An 18,697-nucleotide genomic window follows, 5' to 3' on the forward strand; every position below is an offset into this window, starting at 1 on the left:
AAACTGGGAACAGATCTTCAGTATTATTGAAATCGTCCTTACACTGAAAGAAGAGATTTCTTTTCTCAGCAACAATGTTTTAGACAAACAAAGTTTTCTTTATTATACAATTATTTTTCGAGCTTTATGGATAGATATAGATTAAGGAACATGGTTAATAGAGCCATTGAAAAGAAAACGCCAGATACAAATCTATACACGCCTGGACTGTACATGTTTCGGTTCGGGCGAATGAACCTTTCCACAGCCTTTAGTATAGATCTGTCTGGGAGAGTTTTCTTTTGTTCATAAAAATATTCTTTAAAAACAAATAAAACAGATTAGCGACAATCGTTAAATCACCCGTCATAAAATTGGGTACATTTTGTTACAAAGAAAATACTTCATACACAGATAAAAGTAAGTTTGAGAATCAATAACTTTTGTTGGAAAAACAACGACAAAATTTGTTAATTTTGCTGCAACAAATTAATTCGTACTTTTAATAATCATTATTACAAATATCATTACCATCAGAAGAGAAGAAATAATTTCAGTTCTCAATAACATAATTTGTAAGTAATTTGTTGAGCACCAAACACTACAAATTATTTGTTGTTTACGTTTAACTCTCAACAAATATTTTGGAATCTGAACGAACAAATTTGCATGTCGTTTGTTGAACGTCCATTAATGATCTGTAACAAATTATAATAATCAGAAAAATTTTAGATATTGTTTAAGTACACCCACAGAAGGAATATGATTACCTTAAACATATTTAAAGAGAAAAATGTTATTTTTAGACGTGGAAAATGTAACATGTTCGTGTCGAATATCCTTTACTCTGTTTTCTGAATATATAACGATTATAAAATTTGAGTAGTCTATGTTCTAGGAAGCATTTTGACAACACTTTTTGACCAAAGTACCACTACTGTGGTACGGGGTATAATAAATTTGTGCATTTGTATGTAACTCTAAAAAATACCAGTCTGAGACCCATCGTTTAGTATACCGATCGTCTAAAATTAAATTCTGAGTCGATTTATCCATGTCCGTCTATCATATACACAGTCTTACACAAGTTTAAAGAATTTGTATTTTCCAAATAATAAAATATTAGAAAATATGCCCATATATGCTGTAGGTTTAGTAAATTAATTTGAAAAACAAAGTATTTGTTAATTTTCAAAAAGATTTTTTGGTGTGATTTATAAACAACAAAAAGAGACATATTTAGTTAAGAAGTAAAAAATCGAGGGTATGTAAACTTGTGTATGTCTGTGTGTAAAGTAGAGTTACCAGCTTAATTCCAATTGCCCTCAAATTTGGCATTGAGCCTTATATCGGCTCAAGATGAATATCAGTCAAATCGGTAAGATTAAATATAGCTCCCATTTATATCTTTCGCCCGATGTGGATTTAATGAGCCCCAGAGGCCAGAGTTTCATCATGATGTGCTTCAAATTTTGCACAAAGAATACAATTGATGGTATCGTCAAGTATGCTAAATATTATTGAAATCAGTTAAGATTTAGATATTGCTTCCATTTATATCTTTCGATTTACTTCAAATATTACATTGATAGTAGAATTAAAATTTTAGCAATGTATGCCGAATTTGGTTCAAATCGTTTAAGATTTCAATATAGATCCAATATATGATTTGGGTAAATATGGTAGCAAGTTTCATGTTTTACATCCCCAGCAAAAAAAGCGTCGCCAAACAAAGAGTGAAATTGTTCTTTTTGGATCCGGAAGTGGTGCAAAATTGGCGCAGAAGCTATGAATTTAACATGGGCTTGTCATAGGATGGATGTCCACCATTTCAATAGCCGTTGCACTGAATATGCATTACTTCTTTAGGTGTGATCCGAATTCAGTGTTTTGGATGTGAATTAAAAAATTTTGTGATATTTTGACAAATAATTATTTTTTATAATTTTTTATGATTTTTAATGCATTCTGACGCTTGTATGAAACCCTTGACCTCAAATATTTTCAAAATTTCGTAGTTTTTCTAGAATGAATTTAGAATTTTTTCGACAAAATTTAAATAATTTGTACCATTTTATTAATTCTTAATCTGTTTTAACATATTTGAAACAAAAAAGTTAAAATTGTCCTTTAAAAATATGAAAAAGGCGAATTATAAAAAAAATTGAATTAAAAGAACTTCCTGAGTAGTTAAAATAAAGAACATCTTTGGAAGAACATTTCTGGAAGTGCTTTTAAAGTTGTGCCTTTAGAAGTACTTCCAAATTTTTTTGCTGGGTCCATTTTCAACGGCATTTTACTACAATTTAAGTGTATCGTTTCCGATCCAATTTTTACATTTAGATCAGCGATAGTCAACCTGGTCCCTACCGCCTACTAGTGGGCGATACGGACGTTTTGGTGGGCAGTAGGATTTTCCTATGTATATTATAGATTTTAACTATCTTATTGCTTTTAATTTTATTTTAAAGACAACGTGCTGTAAAAAATACCTCTTTTATATCGAAATATATGGAAAGAGGTAATATATTCAAAGTATTACTACCTTTACACGCAAAGAAAAAAATGTTTGGAAAACGTGTACCGAAAACGTTTTTCTATTGTCAGAGTTTTTTGAATTGCTTCGAAAATTTTAAACTTTTATCACCAAGAAAATTCGTTTGTTACAAAATTTTTATTTATTCAATAAAAAAATATTTTTGAACCAACAACACAGTCCATTTTGTTTATATCAAGCACTGTTCTTTTCTGACTTTAAGTCTTTAATAAGACACATTTTACAGTTCATAGTAAAAATTTAATATAGCAGCATGTAATGTTGAACATCTTTTCGGAATCTTTCGAACATATCTGGAATATATGTAAAAAAAAAAAAAACAAAAAAAACTTATTGGAGTTCGGTCGAAGCAGGGCTCGAACCCACCACCCTTGACATGCAAGGCGGACGTAGCAACCACTGCTTCACGGTGCCCAACTAAATGTTTGTTTCTGTTAAATAAAGTTTGTTTAATCGGCTCGTGGGCGCCGCAAGCTATGCTATATTAATATAACTTATATGGATAATTAGCTATTGATGACAATAACAGCTCAGTGCTCAGTGGGTAGTGTGTTGGCTTACAAATTGCATGGTCCGCGGTTCGATTCTCTGTCCAGGCGAAAAGTAAAATTTTAAAAAATTATAAAATCGAATAATTTCTTCTTATTTTTAAATCCCAGATAATACTACAAGTAGTAAGTTTTTGATTGTCGGTATTACTGGAAGAATCACTAGTGCTTACCCAGTTTTTGCTAGATAGGGATCCCATTAAATACTCAATATTTCACTATACTTAATTAAAGTTACTTAATTAAATGTAAAACCCTAATAAATAAAACCAGTGGATAGGGGGGCGGTAAGAATAGTTTTCTATCACTCGAGGTGAAAAAGTGGGTGGTAAGTAAAAAAAGGTTGAGTACCTCTAATTTAGATGTAGGAACTTACATAGCATACGCCTTGTGTGTAAAAGTTTCAATGATGATGTTTTACTAACATTGTGTTTTGCCCCGGACGTTATCGTTAGAAATGCAAATAATGCCCAACTCGGTTCAGATTTATATATATGTACACGAAAAAATTAATGCTTTCCTCCCAAACGAAATTTTAGTCAAACAAAGTTCGTTTCTCATTTGCTTTTCGCTGTAAGGAAGTTTATTTTGAAGAAAAGTATATAATTTTTGTGATAAACGTTTATTATTTTCCAGGAAGTAAAAACAATTTCATAAAGACTAACTCAAAAAACAATCTCTTCTGACTAATTGCATTTTCCCTCACATCTTTCTCACTTCCACGAGGTTGTTTAGTTCTAAGCACCTTTTTCTGTAATACAAACAATGTAGAAGAAATTATTCGACTTTATAAATTTTTTAAATTTTACCTTTCGCCTGGACGCAGAATCGAACCGCGGACCTTCCACTGATCTATGTAGCTGCTATTGTTATCAATAGACAATTATCCATATAAGTTATATTTATATAGAGGCACCCACGAGCCGATTAAACCAACTTTATTTAACAGAAACATACATTTAGTTGGGCACCGTGGAGCAGTAGTTGCTACACTGAAAAAAGCATGCCCGGTTCCAAAGATTTTGTCTTTACTTTAAAAATTTTGGTATTGATTGCGAGCCAGAGAAGCGGACACAATTCTCTTTTAAATTTGGGTTTTGTGTACTTGCTTCTTCTAATTTTTCGCCTTTTCAGCCTTTTTTCTATATATGCTATCAAAGTCCTTTAAAAACGAGTTAACGACAACTTTATTTTCCAAATTCAGACTCGAATTCCAGTAGAAATTATGATATGATTAAAGTAAAAAACGTCTTTAAAATAAAGTGTTGAAAAACATGTCCTATACTTGAACGAGTTTTTTGTAGTCAAGATGCACGCACAGAAAAAAACATGTTAGGACATGGTTGCCGCATCCATTTAATGCTTATCTAGAGTAGGTTTTTGTCGCGAAAACCATGTATTTTGTTTTTGTAAAAAGAATTTTCGAGCGGAGAAAAATATATGTTGGCAATAAGCATTTGAATGGTTCTCAAATGCCGCAAACATGTTCTATCATTTAAATGATAGAATTTGAGACCATTGAATGGTCGGGAAAATCATGTACCTGACCATTCATTTTATAGGTTAAGTATAGACATGTCTAGAACCATTACATGGCCATAAAGACCATTTACATTTTTTCGTGACCATTTAATTTTTTAACTTTTTTGCAGCGAAAAGAATTTTATAAAAATATTGAGCAGGTACACACGATTTTCATTTTGCGCGTCAGTCGTGTGTTGATTGTTTCTTGGAATGGACGCTGAATACGGATTTAGTGTGTTAATTTATTTATTCAAAAGTGGCACGTGGTTTTATGTGAACACAAAAAAGGAAAGTGCAATTGAAAAAAAGTACTTGGTTTTTGTTCTGCATTTTGCTATATGGATCATTTATTTTTATTTGCAGTTACATGATGTCTGCGTTTGTACATTTGATGGGCACGATGTAAATATGGAATAATTACTTATTGTTGAAATAGAAATAAAATAGAGTGTGTAAAAATATGTGATGTTTGCTTGAACGGCATTATAAAAACAAATAAACAATAAATTAGTTTATAAATAAATAAAAACAAACAAATAAAGTTAATTTTGTGTTTTCTTTTCTCAAGTGACGTCGTTTTTTCGACGATGAAAAAAGTTTCTTCATAGAAATCAAAACATTTTAGGTTGTGACCATGTTCTTTTAACTTGGAGAAAAACATTTTTAATGAATACCATAACATTTTAAATCGTGACCACTGTCTTTTCATTCAAACGAAATTCTTGTTATCAATATAATAACATTTTAGATGAGGACAATTATATTTTTCTTAGAACCATGTTCACTGAGCCAACATGGTTGCAGGTTAAAATGTTACACGGTCACCGCAAAAATAGCTGCCATCATATTATTTTGCTCTTCGAATATGATTGTGACAATCATGTTTCTTCTCTGCGTGTTTAGATTTTGTGCAAACAAAAAATTGCTTTTACTGCGCAAACATATTTTATGCTTCACCCTAAGCATATTTTTTAAGACTCCGAATGCACAATTTAATGTGTAAATTGAAAAATGTTTAAATTAAAATTAAAATGTTTGATGTTGATGAATGAAAGCTCATTTATCAACATAACAAAATATATCTCTCAAGCAGAGCAGACCATTCTCATGTAATTTTCTCACTGTGTTACGTTGATGTCTTTCGTTATCTATCTCTATCACCATCGCCATCTTTATCTTATTTCTCTATTCTCTCTTGTACTATCTGACGTTTATAAACATGCATCCAGAGATATTATATTTAAGAAAACGTGATGTCCCAAACATAATATATATCTAACATATTCCCAAACATGTTATACTAGTATATAATGTGCTAAAAATTTGGGTGCCAAACATATAATGTTTACAAAGCAGTCTTTTTCGTCCGTGTATATGTGGAATATAAACCCTAACATATAGCTCTCAACAAATTTGAAAGATTTGTAACTGTTCCACAACCCAAGTCATTCGATTGTGGATAACAGTCCTTAGTAGAGCTTTGTACGCAATCCATGGAGAAGGGTACATAAGATTCGGCCTGACCGAACTGTAGGCCGTATTTATTTGGTGACAATCGGACGAACTTCAAACTACACCGAAATACACATCAATGCCAATAGAGCATGCATATATAGATTGGTCAAAATTAGTGCAGTAGTTTTTGAGATTATCGACTACGAACAAAACGGCATTCTTTTATTAAGACTGATTTTTTAAGAGTTGTAGGAAAATTTTTCAAAAAAAAAAAAAAAAATAAAATTGACTATATTTCGGTCCATATAATTTAATGTATTCAAATTATTCATGCAAATATAGACCGCGCATAAACGTGAGTATTAAGTTCGAGTTTAGCCGGAACTGAATGATAAGATATCTGAGTGGCAAGTTTTGAGGGAACATAGCTTCTCAGATCATCGCTACATCAGTTTAAGATTGGCTGTTCGTACTTCAAAGACCATATTTCCGCCAAATGTTAGGAAAGCTGATTGGAATAGGTATAGGGAATCGTTCAATTTGATGATACCGGAAGTGCCGGAGACAAATATGAGCACTGTGCAAGATATCGAACACGCAGTGGAGCGGATTACTAAAGCCTTCAACATTTCACTGAAAGCTGCATGCCCTAGAGGAAAGCCAAGGGGAAAAAATCGGCCGCCATGGTGGACTACGGAGTTAAGTAATATGAGGAAATCCTGCAGGAAGCTCTTTAACAAAGCAAAGTCCACAAGAGCTCCGGAGGATTGGGACACTTACAAGATGAATCTGAGAGAATATAAACGAGAACTGAGAAGGTCTCAACAAAACTCTTGGGATGATTACTGTAGCAGTATTGAGATTACGTCAGAGGCTTCCAGACTACGGAAGGTACTAGCATTCACTAACACCGCTCCAGGTTTCATTAAAACATCGGAGGGAAATTGGACAACGTCCAGTGAGGAGACGTTGGAGGTACTTTTGGACACACACTTCCCTGGAAATCAGACGGTTGAACCATGTTCCGGCGGTGTAACAGAGGCTCGGCGATCATTTCCTATCGAGGAAATTGTGTCGGAATCTAGAATAAAATGGGCTTTAAATAGCTTTGGACCATTCAAATCCCCCGGACCTGATGGAATTACTCCGGCGGAGTTACAGGCGGTGGTTGAAAGAATTATCCCCTGGTTGACGGTGATATATAAACAATGTGTAAACTTAGCATATATTCCAGAAAAGTGGAGGGAAACAAAAGTCGTCTTCATACCTAAAGCAGGAAAAGCCTCTCACTCGAGTGCGAAGGATTTCCGAGCAATCAGCTTATCCTCATTCCTACTTAAGACCCTGGAGAGGATGATAGACATGTATCTTAGAACTAGCGTGGATTCAAGTTTGCTCTCGAAACGACATCATGCATACTCGAAAGGCAGGTCTACTGAGACCGCATTGCATGAACTGGTCAGCTTTATTGAAAGCTCACTATCTGTCAAAGAATACACAATCGTGGCGTTTCTAGACATCGAAGGGGCGTTCAATAATGTCCATCCGAGCTCGATATTAAATGGACTGACAACTCTGAATGTTGATCCAGGTATACTTAGGCTGTTAGACGAACTTCTAATAAAGAGACGTATTTCAGCCACACTAGGGCAAGCAAACATACAAAGGTATGTGAACAGAGACACTCCCCAAGGAGGAGTTCTATCACCTCTTCTTTGGAATGTTGCTATAAACAACCTTCTGGTTTCTCTAGAAAAAGAAAGGATAAAAGTGGTGGCATACGCAGATGATGTGGCGCTAGCAGTCAGGGGAAAATTCCCATCCACAATCAGAGATATTATACAGAGAGCTCTCCGGATGACTGAGAAATGGACGAAAGATAATGGTCTTGGTGTAAATCCAGCAAAGACAGAAATAGTCATGTACTGCAAAGATCGCAAAACTCCCACGGTTAGGCCCATTTCCTTAGGGTGTACTGAAATTCCCTTTGGTGAGTGTGCAAAATACCTTGGCGTTATTTTGGACAGGAAGCTGAATTTTAGGCTTAATATTGAAGAGAGGGCGAGAAAAGCCACGGTAGCTTTGTACTCGTGCAAAAAGGCAATAGGGAAAAAGTGGGGACTAAGACCAAAAATTGTGCATTGGCTATACACGGCAGTGGTTAGACCTATAATGCTATATGGTGTTGTAGTCTGGTGGCCGGCACTTCAGAAACCGACTTGTTTAGATAAAGTTCAGCGTATGGCGAGCTTATGTATCTCAGGCGCATTTAGTAAGACAGGAACAGACTCCCTTAATGTCATGCTACATCTATTACCTTTAGACATTTTGGCCAAACAGTCAGCTGCAACAACGGCTGTGCGGTTGCGCGAGCTATCGCTGTGGTCGGAAAAAATTAACGGTCATAGTTCGGTCCTCAAAGTAATGCCAGATGTGCCTAACGTAGTGGATTACACCCTGGCAAAACCACTTTTCGAAAAAAAGTTTGAAACTCTAATTCCCAACAGTGAGGCGTGGTGTACACAGACCCCGGGGAATAAAAGATATATAGATTTCTATACTGATGGCTCCAAATTGAATGGACAAGTGGGGTTCGGAGTATATTCTAAAGATCTGGAAATTCGAATAGCGAAAAGATTACCTAATCACTGTAGTGTTTTTCAGGCTGAAATATTGGCAATAAGAGAGGTGGTGAATTGGCTGAGAAGTAATGTTCCAACAAATATTGGCATTAATATATACTCAGACAGTCAACCTGCAATAAAATCCTTGGACTCTGTGTTCCTTAACTCAAAAACGGCCATAGACTGCCGCAAATCTCTCAACGAGATGGCTGAGCAGTACAATATTCACCTAATATGGGTGCCTGGTCATAGGAACACACCGGGGAACTGTGAAGCAGATGTGTTAGCAAGGCTAGGAACTACCTTACATATTCCAGGGGAACTAGAATCTGTTGGTATGCCTCTGGCCACCTGCAAGCTCTTACTGCGTGAGAAGGCTGTTATGATGGCCAATATTCGATGGGAAAATTGCAAGGGTTGTAACGACACCAAGCAAATATGGCCCCATTTAAACTTAAACCGCACACTAGATATGCTAGTGTTCTCAAGGCGTCAGATAGCACTCCTAATATCTGCTATAACGGGTCGCTGCCTGATAGGCGAATTTGCAAAAACTATAGGTGCGAAGTATAATGACTATTGTATAAGCTGTCATAACGTGGAGGAAAAGGAATCAATTAAACACCTCTTGTGTGAGTGTCCTGCTTTTTGTGTAAGGCGTAAGCGAATTTTAGGAGCATATAGCTTTAGATTACTGGCTGACCTGGAAAACGTTAACTTAAGCAGTTTGTTAATGTTTTTGGAGCAATCTGGTTGGTTCCACAAAAGTAAATAATAGAGAAGGTTCAGTGGTTAAGACTAGAAGTGCCCATATGTAATAGGTACTTTTAGTTAAATGTGGTATCACAATGGACTGAATAGTCTAAGTGAGCCTGAAATTTAATCGGGCTGCCACTTTAACCTAACCTAACCTAGCCGCTAAAATCGTCATTTTTTCACTAAAGTGAAGACTAAATCAGTAAAAAACGGCATAAAATTATACATATTTGTTGCAAATTTTATTATAACTTGATGGGGAATAATCCAAAGCAAATGTTCACAAAGTTTATATTCCTTAAAATGGATTAGTAAAGAAAAGTAACCGTGAAAAATGACGATTTTAGCGGCTAAACTCAAACTTAATACTCACCTTAAGCGTAGGAAGGCCTCTGGGGAGGGGGCTTAGACCACCCAGAAAAATTTAGTCAATTTAATTAAAAAATAGTAATTGATATTAAAACTATTCTTTCATAAATGTATATACTAATAATGCTGCAAAAAAGCGTTGCCAAATTAGTGAAAAAGTTCTTTTTGGGTCTGGGAGTGGTGCAAAATTGGCGGAGAAGCGATGACTGTACTATGAACTTGCCATTTCAACAGCCGAATTTGCACCACTTCTTAAGGTGTCATCCGAATTCAGTGTGTTGAATGTGAATTAAATAGATAATTTTTATAAATTTTAATGCATTCTAATGCTTGTCTGAAACGTTTGTCCTGGAATATTTTCAAAAATTATCGGGTTTTCTAGAATGGATTTACCATTCTAGAATGAATAATTTGTACCATTTTATTAATTTCTTTTAATCTATTTGAAAAAAACAAAACAAAAACTATCCCATTAAAATATGAAAAAACGAGCTATAAAATACTGAATTAAAAAAACCTCCTGTGTACGAGTACGTAGTGAAAATATTCAACTTCTTTGTGAGGACATTTTTGAAAGTACTTAGAAGTTGTGATTTTAGAACAACTCCCATTTTTTTGCTGGGAAAAAGTGTGGAACTACTTTTAGTTGCTAATTGTGTATGAAAATTGTCTAGCTACGCTAATGAGACCGCGACTGCGTCTAAAATGATCCATCCAAATAACAATTGAACTATTTTATTTTTTAGTAATATTGTGCACTATATTTCTACAATTTTTTTTTTCTTATTTTTAGTTGACGTCATTAAAGATAGCAAAAAAATTATTCAAATAAGGAACATTTGCTCACATTGCCAAAATTTAACTAAACTCAACTAATCTGCATGAACTAAAATAAAGTTCAGTTGGCATTTTGAGTTAACATTTCGGCTGGTATCTCACGAATAAACGCTTCACTGTTGTATTCCAATTGAAGCGGGCTTGTCGGTATGCTTTAACCTTAAATGCACACACTAAAAAAATAGTGAACCCACCGGGAAGAACCCCATAAAATATATACCGATCGACTCAGAATCACCTCCTGAGTCGATCTAGCGCTTGGTGTCCGTCTTTCTATGTATTTGTTGTTCACACGATTTATGTCGCAATTATTAATCGATTTTGATGAAATTTGGTACAGGGTGTTTTTTAAGCACATGGACGAACGCTACTGAATTTAGAAGAAATCGGATTAAATTTAGATATAGCTCCAATCGCCCGATTTCGAGAAATGAGGTCACTTTGCACTTTTTTACAAACAGATCGTCGTCAAATTTGGCACAAAGTAATCCTTTTCATAACCCGTCTACAAAATTTCATAGAAATCGGTTTAGATTTATATATAGCTCCCATATAAATGTATCGCCCGATTTTCCCAAATTTGGCCATAATTTTCGGGCAAAATTTAATTTTCAAATTTGGTTTCAGATTACACAGAAATACCATAGATTTTCAAAAAAAAAACATTTTGTAACTTCACTATGATGTTTTAGATGTAACAAACTTGATTTCGTAGAATTCGGTCAAAATTTTAAGACGTTACAGTTCTTTCTGGTTGTATCTTAAAAGATGCGGTGCGCATCTAAGGGTTACCATACCCTCAAGTATAATAGTGTAAATGTGTCAAATCGCACGATTTAGGTGGTCCCTATCGTGAAATCAAATGTTCACCGAACTCGCCTCTCAATAACTCCATTGTGAAACCACATAACTATCATGCCCTTGCATTTTGGGCAAAAACAAAAAGTTGGATATCATCTCATCGAATTCTCATTTGTTGTGTACTCATTAAGCCAAACACAGAATTATTAATGTCAAGTTGACCTTACCCAAAAAAAAATCTTTCATGTTATGATACCCATTTTTAAGTCAAATCACTTAATTATAAGGACAATACGACTTCATTGAAAAGTTTATCGACTTTTGGACAAGGAAAAAAACTTTATTTTAGAGAAATGCGTCTTCTATACACGGACGAAAAAGACTGTTTTTCATATGTTTGGGTGTAAAAATTATATGTTTGGAACTACAATTTTATAACATATTATTTTTAAGTGCGCGCATATAATGTTCATAAACTAGAATAATATGTTTGGGGCATATATGTTAACATGTTAGAACATATTATGTTTGGGACATAAAATGTTTGTTAATATAATATGCTTAGATGCAAACATATATTAATTTAGAAATAGCCTACAAACATATATGTGTTTAGAAAGAGAGACCTAGAGAGTATATTTTGTTTGGACCAATCCTGAAAATATATATGCTTGAAGCCATTTTTTTTGAGGGTGTACTAAGCAAAATTTGCATTTGTATATTAAGGACATGAAATTTTTGACATCACGTCATTATTTTTTCAGTGCATGATCTTTGTTGCTTAAACAATTTTTCGACAAAAAAAAAAATTAACCTTTGGCCAACTTTACAAGAGCAATCGTTGTATGTCGTTTGAAAGACGATTCGTGGTTAAATATGGACCAAACTGAAAATGTTTGATAGTGAAACAAAAGACACCTAAATGCAACTTCTACTAAAGTTGTCATAAAAAAATTTTTGAAAATGTAAGGTATGAAAATCTAAGATCGTACAAAATGAACTGAACTTCTTTTATGAGATAAGCGAATGTAGAAAATGCTAGTTAAAACCACAAAAAAATTAGTAGACTTGCGTTATCTTTTAACAACGTTAATTCTCTCCAAACGAAAGGTGAATCTATTGTCCTTTGCACATATGTACAAATATTGTACATTGGTAGATTTACTATCCCGCTGTTCATTATGGTGTAGAAACTAAAAACTAAAACCAATTAAAATTTAATAAAACTTAATTGTAACTCCTTGTTAATATATACATATACATTTTTAATACGCAAAACATTTTATATAAAAACTCTACCGTTGCGAGGTAAAAATTAAAATGTTATGCTAAGTCCATGCTAATCTGAATAAGCCAATGTGTACGCAAGTCGTGACATTGTTAAGTGCACTCAGCATACAGCTCCAACATTTAGCGTAATAAAGCGATTTGTTTTTGCCACTACCACCACCATCATTGTTCTTGACAAAACACCGTGCAAAATACAGACATGCTCGCCATCCTCACAATGCCTGCCCGACATCTAGAAGGGTATTATGTGGGATTTGAGGAGCCTGGCAAAAGGAAGTTCGCCAAAGCACTGAAACTGCGTTAAACAATTATAATGAGAATCATAAAAACATTTGCAAACATCGTTTATGAATATTTAATTGCATAATTTTTAGTATTTCCGTGTCCTTCAGAATTGCTGACAAAGGACATTGTTGATAGGTTTGTTAAAAGTAGCTCCTACTATGCGCATGGACGAAATAAAATGTTAACTTGTTTTGTTACAGTGATTTAGGTTGCACTTCACAAGTGGATCAAAGGACATGACTTTAACATAACATACGTTCACTAAGAGGCATCAGGTGCATGAGTGGGGATTAAGCAAATTGGAAATAAACAAATAATACATCTAATACATCTAATACATCTTGTTATCTTAGTACATCACGTATTTATTACCATGCTAACTGTAACATAATTTAGCTTCATGAACAATACACTGAAAAAACTATTGATCTAATATGAAAAATTATGAAATCAAAATTTAGTACACGAAATTTATCCAATATTAAGAGGAACTTTCTTTAAAATAAGGGAATTTAGTATTTTGTTATATTTGTTTCAAAATGAATTAATCATCACATATCGATATCTCCATTCCAACACTGAAAAAAATATTGTCGTGAGGTCAAAGATTTCATGTCTTTAAAATACGAATGCAAATTTTGCTTAGCAAGAAGATGCATTTCTCTAGTATAAAGTTTTTGTCCTTGACCAAAGGTCGATAAACTTTTCAATGAAGTCGTATTGTCCTTATAATTAAGTGATTTGATTTAAAAATGGATATCATAACATGAAAGAAAAAATGTTTGGGCTAAGGTAAACTTGACTTTAATAATTTAGAAAAAATCTTTAAATTTAATGAAATTGTCTTTAAATTTGTTGTCTTTTTGCATCTTGACTACAAAGGTAAAAATCGTTCAAATATAGGACATGTTTTTCAACACTTTATTTTAAAGACGTTTTGTACTTGAAACACAGCATAATTTCTACTAGAAGTCGAGTCTTAATTTGGAAAATAAAGTCGTCGTTAACTTGTTTTTAAAGAATTTTGATAGCATATGAAGAAAAAAAAGCTGAAAAAGCGAAAAATTAAAATTTACTTCCCAGAAGCAAGTACACAAAACCAGATTTTAAAAGAGAATTGTGTCTTAAAAGTATCCTTACTTGTATTCTCCGCTTCTTTGGCTCGGAATCAATACCAAATTTTTTAAAGTAAAGACAAAATCTTTGGAACCGGGTATGCTTTTTTCAGTGAAAGAACGCTAAGTCTAAAAAGTGAAATTTACGGGAAACAAGTTCAGCGTTGGAATTTCTCAAAAACCATATAAGATATATATTCCCTTTTTTTCGGTCTTAGAATCATGTTTATTGTAGATTTTTTTAGTATGTGCGAATTCAAAATAGTGATAATAGAAAATGGTTAAAAATGGCTTAGACCACTTTGGACAGAATAAAGCATTTTGCCCGTTTTGGATTCGAAATTTTTAAAACTTTAGTCACAGGCTACGTAACCATAACTTTTGATAGAAGTGTCCAATAAATTCGAACTTTTGACAGGATGCAATTCACATCAATCCGAATAAAAAACGACGAACTCCATCAAAAAATGATAAGTCGACTTAGCGTACTCTGGAATGAGGACATCGATTTGATTCTGTTTGTTTTGTGAAGTACACATAGTGTATTATGTCATATGTAATGATATATCGATGTCCTCATTCCAGAGTACGCTAAGTCGACTTAGCATTTTTTAATTGAGCCTATCATTACTGTTTTTTATGGAGTAAGGAGAGGTAATAATGTTGTCCAAAATGGTTGGGAAGAGAGCTGTTTCGGATTTCCACACTGAAAGAAGGGTTTTCTTTTCTCAGGAACGAAATTTTAGACAAGTAATGTTTTCTTTTGTTAAATTTTTTTCTTTAACAGCAAATAATAATATTTGCTCTTAAAGAAAACTCTTTACATTAAACGGGTGCACATCTTCATCATAAAAACACGCCAGTGGTTCAAAAAATATTGAAGTTAAAGAGGCAAATTTTCAAAAAATCATGTTTGAGAGTGGCCCTTCTCCGCCGAGTGGTTTGTACTTTTCCGGCGGAAAAGGGCCACCGCAAAACATGATTTTTTTGAAAATTTGTATATTTACCTTCAATATTTTTTGAACCACTTAACTTATCACAAATCCAATTATACACGATTATTCGTCATTTCAATACCTTTCATTTAAGTATAATCGGACAATTCTAACTTGAGATATAATTTGTTTAGTCAAAAAGAGCGAAAAGCTAAAAATAACGGGATATCTCAAAAACTGTTCCATAAAAAAAATTTTAGTTTTTTTTCGAATTCAGCATATCAAAATACATAGTTACCTCTCATCAAATGTATATGAAAACAAATTTATTTTGTAAACTAGTGTTATTGATCGGGCGATACATATGTATTCGAAATATAGTACAATTTGAGTAATATTTAAATTTTTTTGTATTTACATTAGCGATTTTACAATATTGGTTAGATCTCACCAAGATACACAAAAGAAAAAAACGTTTGGAAAACGTGTACAGAAAACGGGTTTTTTTGTAGAATTTTTTCAATTTCTTCAAAAATTTTAAAAATCTATCACCAAAAAAATTGTTTGTTGCAAATTTTTTTATTTTTTCAATAAAAAATTATTTTGGAACCAACAACACAGTCCATTTCTTTTATATCAAGCACTGTTCTTTTCTGACTTTAAGTTTTTAATAAGACACATTTTCAAAGTAAAAATTTAATATGTAATGTTGAACATCTTTTAGGAATCTTTAGAAAATATCTCGAATATATCGATGTCTACATGTCCAGAGTGGGCTAAGTGTAAAAAGTGAATTTTACAGGAGACGGGTTCGAAGTTTATTTGGAATTTCTCACAAACCGTATAGGAGAGAAATAATTTTTTTTTTTGTTGGTGTTAAAATTATATTTATTGTAGATTTTTTTTTAGAATATTCGAATTCCAAATAGTGATATTAGAACATAGCTAAAATTAACTTAGACTTGCTTTAGACTGAACAAATCGTTTTGCGTTGTTCATCTATGTGGACTTAGCATCCTTTTATCGGAAATTTTTCTGGCATTGGTCGTCTAAGTACATATAGCATATTATGGTTTGGAGAATGAAAATCTAACATCTTACTTAGCATACACCCAGAGAAGGAATATGATCATCTCAAACATGTTTTAAGAGCAAAATGTTATTTTTGGGTGGTGACCATGTAACATGGTTTTCGCAGCCATGTTATTTTCTCGGAAATCATGTATCTGATTTCGGCAAGCAGGTTAAATTTGACGAGAAAATAACATTTTAGTGACAAACATGTTACATGGTCACCATACAAAAATAATATTTTGCTCTTGAAACATGTTTGAGGTGATCATATTCCTTCTCTGGGTGTAGATTAAATGTGTTACAAAAACAGTTATATAGAGGGTTCTATATAAAATTTCGATGTAATCTTTTAAATACACCAAAAAAAATATTGTTTCCTCCCAAACGAAATTTTAGACAAACAAATACGTTTCTCATTTGTTTTTTGCTGCAAGGAAGTTGGTGTGTGTTTGGAAGTAAAGTATATACCTTTTGTGATAAGCGTTGATTTTTTGCACGATGTAAAAACAATTTCATAGACTAAATAAAAAAAGGCTTCGTTCCTGGCTAATTGCCTACTCTCCCCTCAAATTTTTCTCACTTCCACGAGTTCTTTCTACTCTTTTCTGTAATAAACAAACAATGTAGAAAAATTTATTCTATAATTTTACCTTTCACCTGGATGGAGATTCGAACCACGGACCATACAATCCACTGGGCTATGAAGCTTTTATTGTCATTATTATCGCACAAGCAACGCTGTCAAGCAGTTATATTTATAAAGCAACGTTTTCGACGCCGACGAGCCGATGCAAAGAAACTTTTTTGGACAGAAACATATCTTTAGATGGCCACAGTGGTGCAATAGTTAGAATGCCCGCTTGCATACCAAGGGTCGTGGGTTCAATTCCTGCTTCTACCGAACACCAAAAAGTTTCTTTTTACATATATACCAACAATTTTCGGAAGATTCCGAAAAGATGTTCAACATTACATATTACTACATTAAATTTGTGCTATCCCAGCAAAAAATACTTCAGCAGTAAGACTTTAGTTGCGCTTTTTGGTATACAAAAAAGTAGGCAGTGCATACACACTGCATGAATCGGTGGCAATAACGTAAACGAGTAATCAAACAAGTTTATGATCATTCGTTTACGTTATTGCAACCAATTCATGCAGTATAGATGACTGAAAAGTAGTGCTGTTTTCCTTCACGCCAACAATGCAATATTTCTATTAAAATAAGCAATTATATCAGCGCTATGTGGAAGCTGCTCTAAATCGGGACATCGCCCACAAAAAATCAGCGATGATTCGCTTGTTTTGTAAGCAGTTGGTACTGCCTCTCTCACTTACAATCCTGCTGAAATAGTGCTCCAAAACTATTTTAAGTTTAAAGAAATTCTCCTTAAATTAACTGAAATATTGAAACTTTAGATTTAAGATAGAAACGCTTCAACTATAGGCCAAGCCTTATTGTGAGGATTTAGCGTCTTTGGTTTAAAGTTTTAAAATGTTTTTTACTTTGAAGTATCCATTATAATTTAGGTTTTTAAACTGAAATTTGTTTGTACGTGGGTACCTTTGTTAATAAACCGCGAAAAGAGAATGGACATTTGATAAATGAGATCTGTATCTTTATTTTAATTTTTTTGGTCCTAGATTTAAAGCCAGATAGGTCGCTAAAAATGTCTTTATTTTAAAGAAGTCGCATCTTTGGCTCGGAATCAATACCAAAATCCTTAAATGAAGGTCAAAATCTTTGGCTCCAAATTAACTTTTTTTTGGGTGTTTACTACACCCTTTTTTTGAGTGTACCATATTAGTGGTGAAGGGTATAAAAAGTAATAAATACATGTACTACGGTAGACTCTGTATACTTCGCGCAACAATCAGATATATAGATATAGAGTAATTTTAATTTAATTAAACTTCATATCATCAAATAATGACACGAATCTCTGAAAATGACTTCCGTTCATTGAGTCATTAGTCAGCACTCACAAAAAAAATTTACTTGGATCCAAAGATTTTGACCTTCCCTTAAAGTTGTTGGTATTGATTCCAAGCCAAAGATGTGGATTCTTTAACATAAAGAGATTTTTGTAGACCTGTCCTGCTTTAAGTCTAGGATAGATAACAAATCTCATTTATCGAATTTTTATTAACATTTCAATACAAAGCAAAAATGGATTCCATACTTTATTAAATTTATTTACTTTATTTTCAACGCGGTTTTTTGCTTGAAACAACAAATTAAACTTGAAGTCGAGTCTGAATTTGGAAATTTAAGTTGTTATTAACACGTTTTAAAGGACTTTGAGAGCTCAAAAAGAAAAAAGCTTAGAACAGCTAATTAATTTAAAGTTGTTTCCTATGATCAAGTACGCAAAACTCAAATTTAAAAGAGAATTGTGTCGCAAAAGTATACTTACTTCAATTCTCCACTTCTTTGGCTCAGAATCATTGCAAAGATGTTTTCAGTGTACGTATAGCCAGAGATTGCGGGGATTTTTTAGAAATGAAGTGCAAGACATTTTAACATGCATGATAGGAGAAGGCATAT

The sequence above is a fragment of the Haematobia irritans genome, chromosome 3, assembly GCF_050003625.1.
Source record: "Haematobia irritans isolate KBUSLIRL chromosome 3, ASM5000362v1, whole genome shotgun sequence".
Classification (NCBI taxonomy): Eukaryota; Metazoa; Arthropoda; class Insecta; order Diptera; family Muscidae; genus Haematobia; species Haematobia irritans.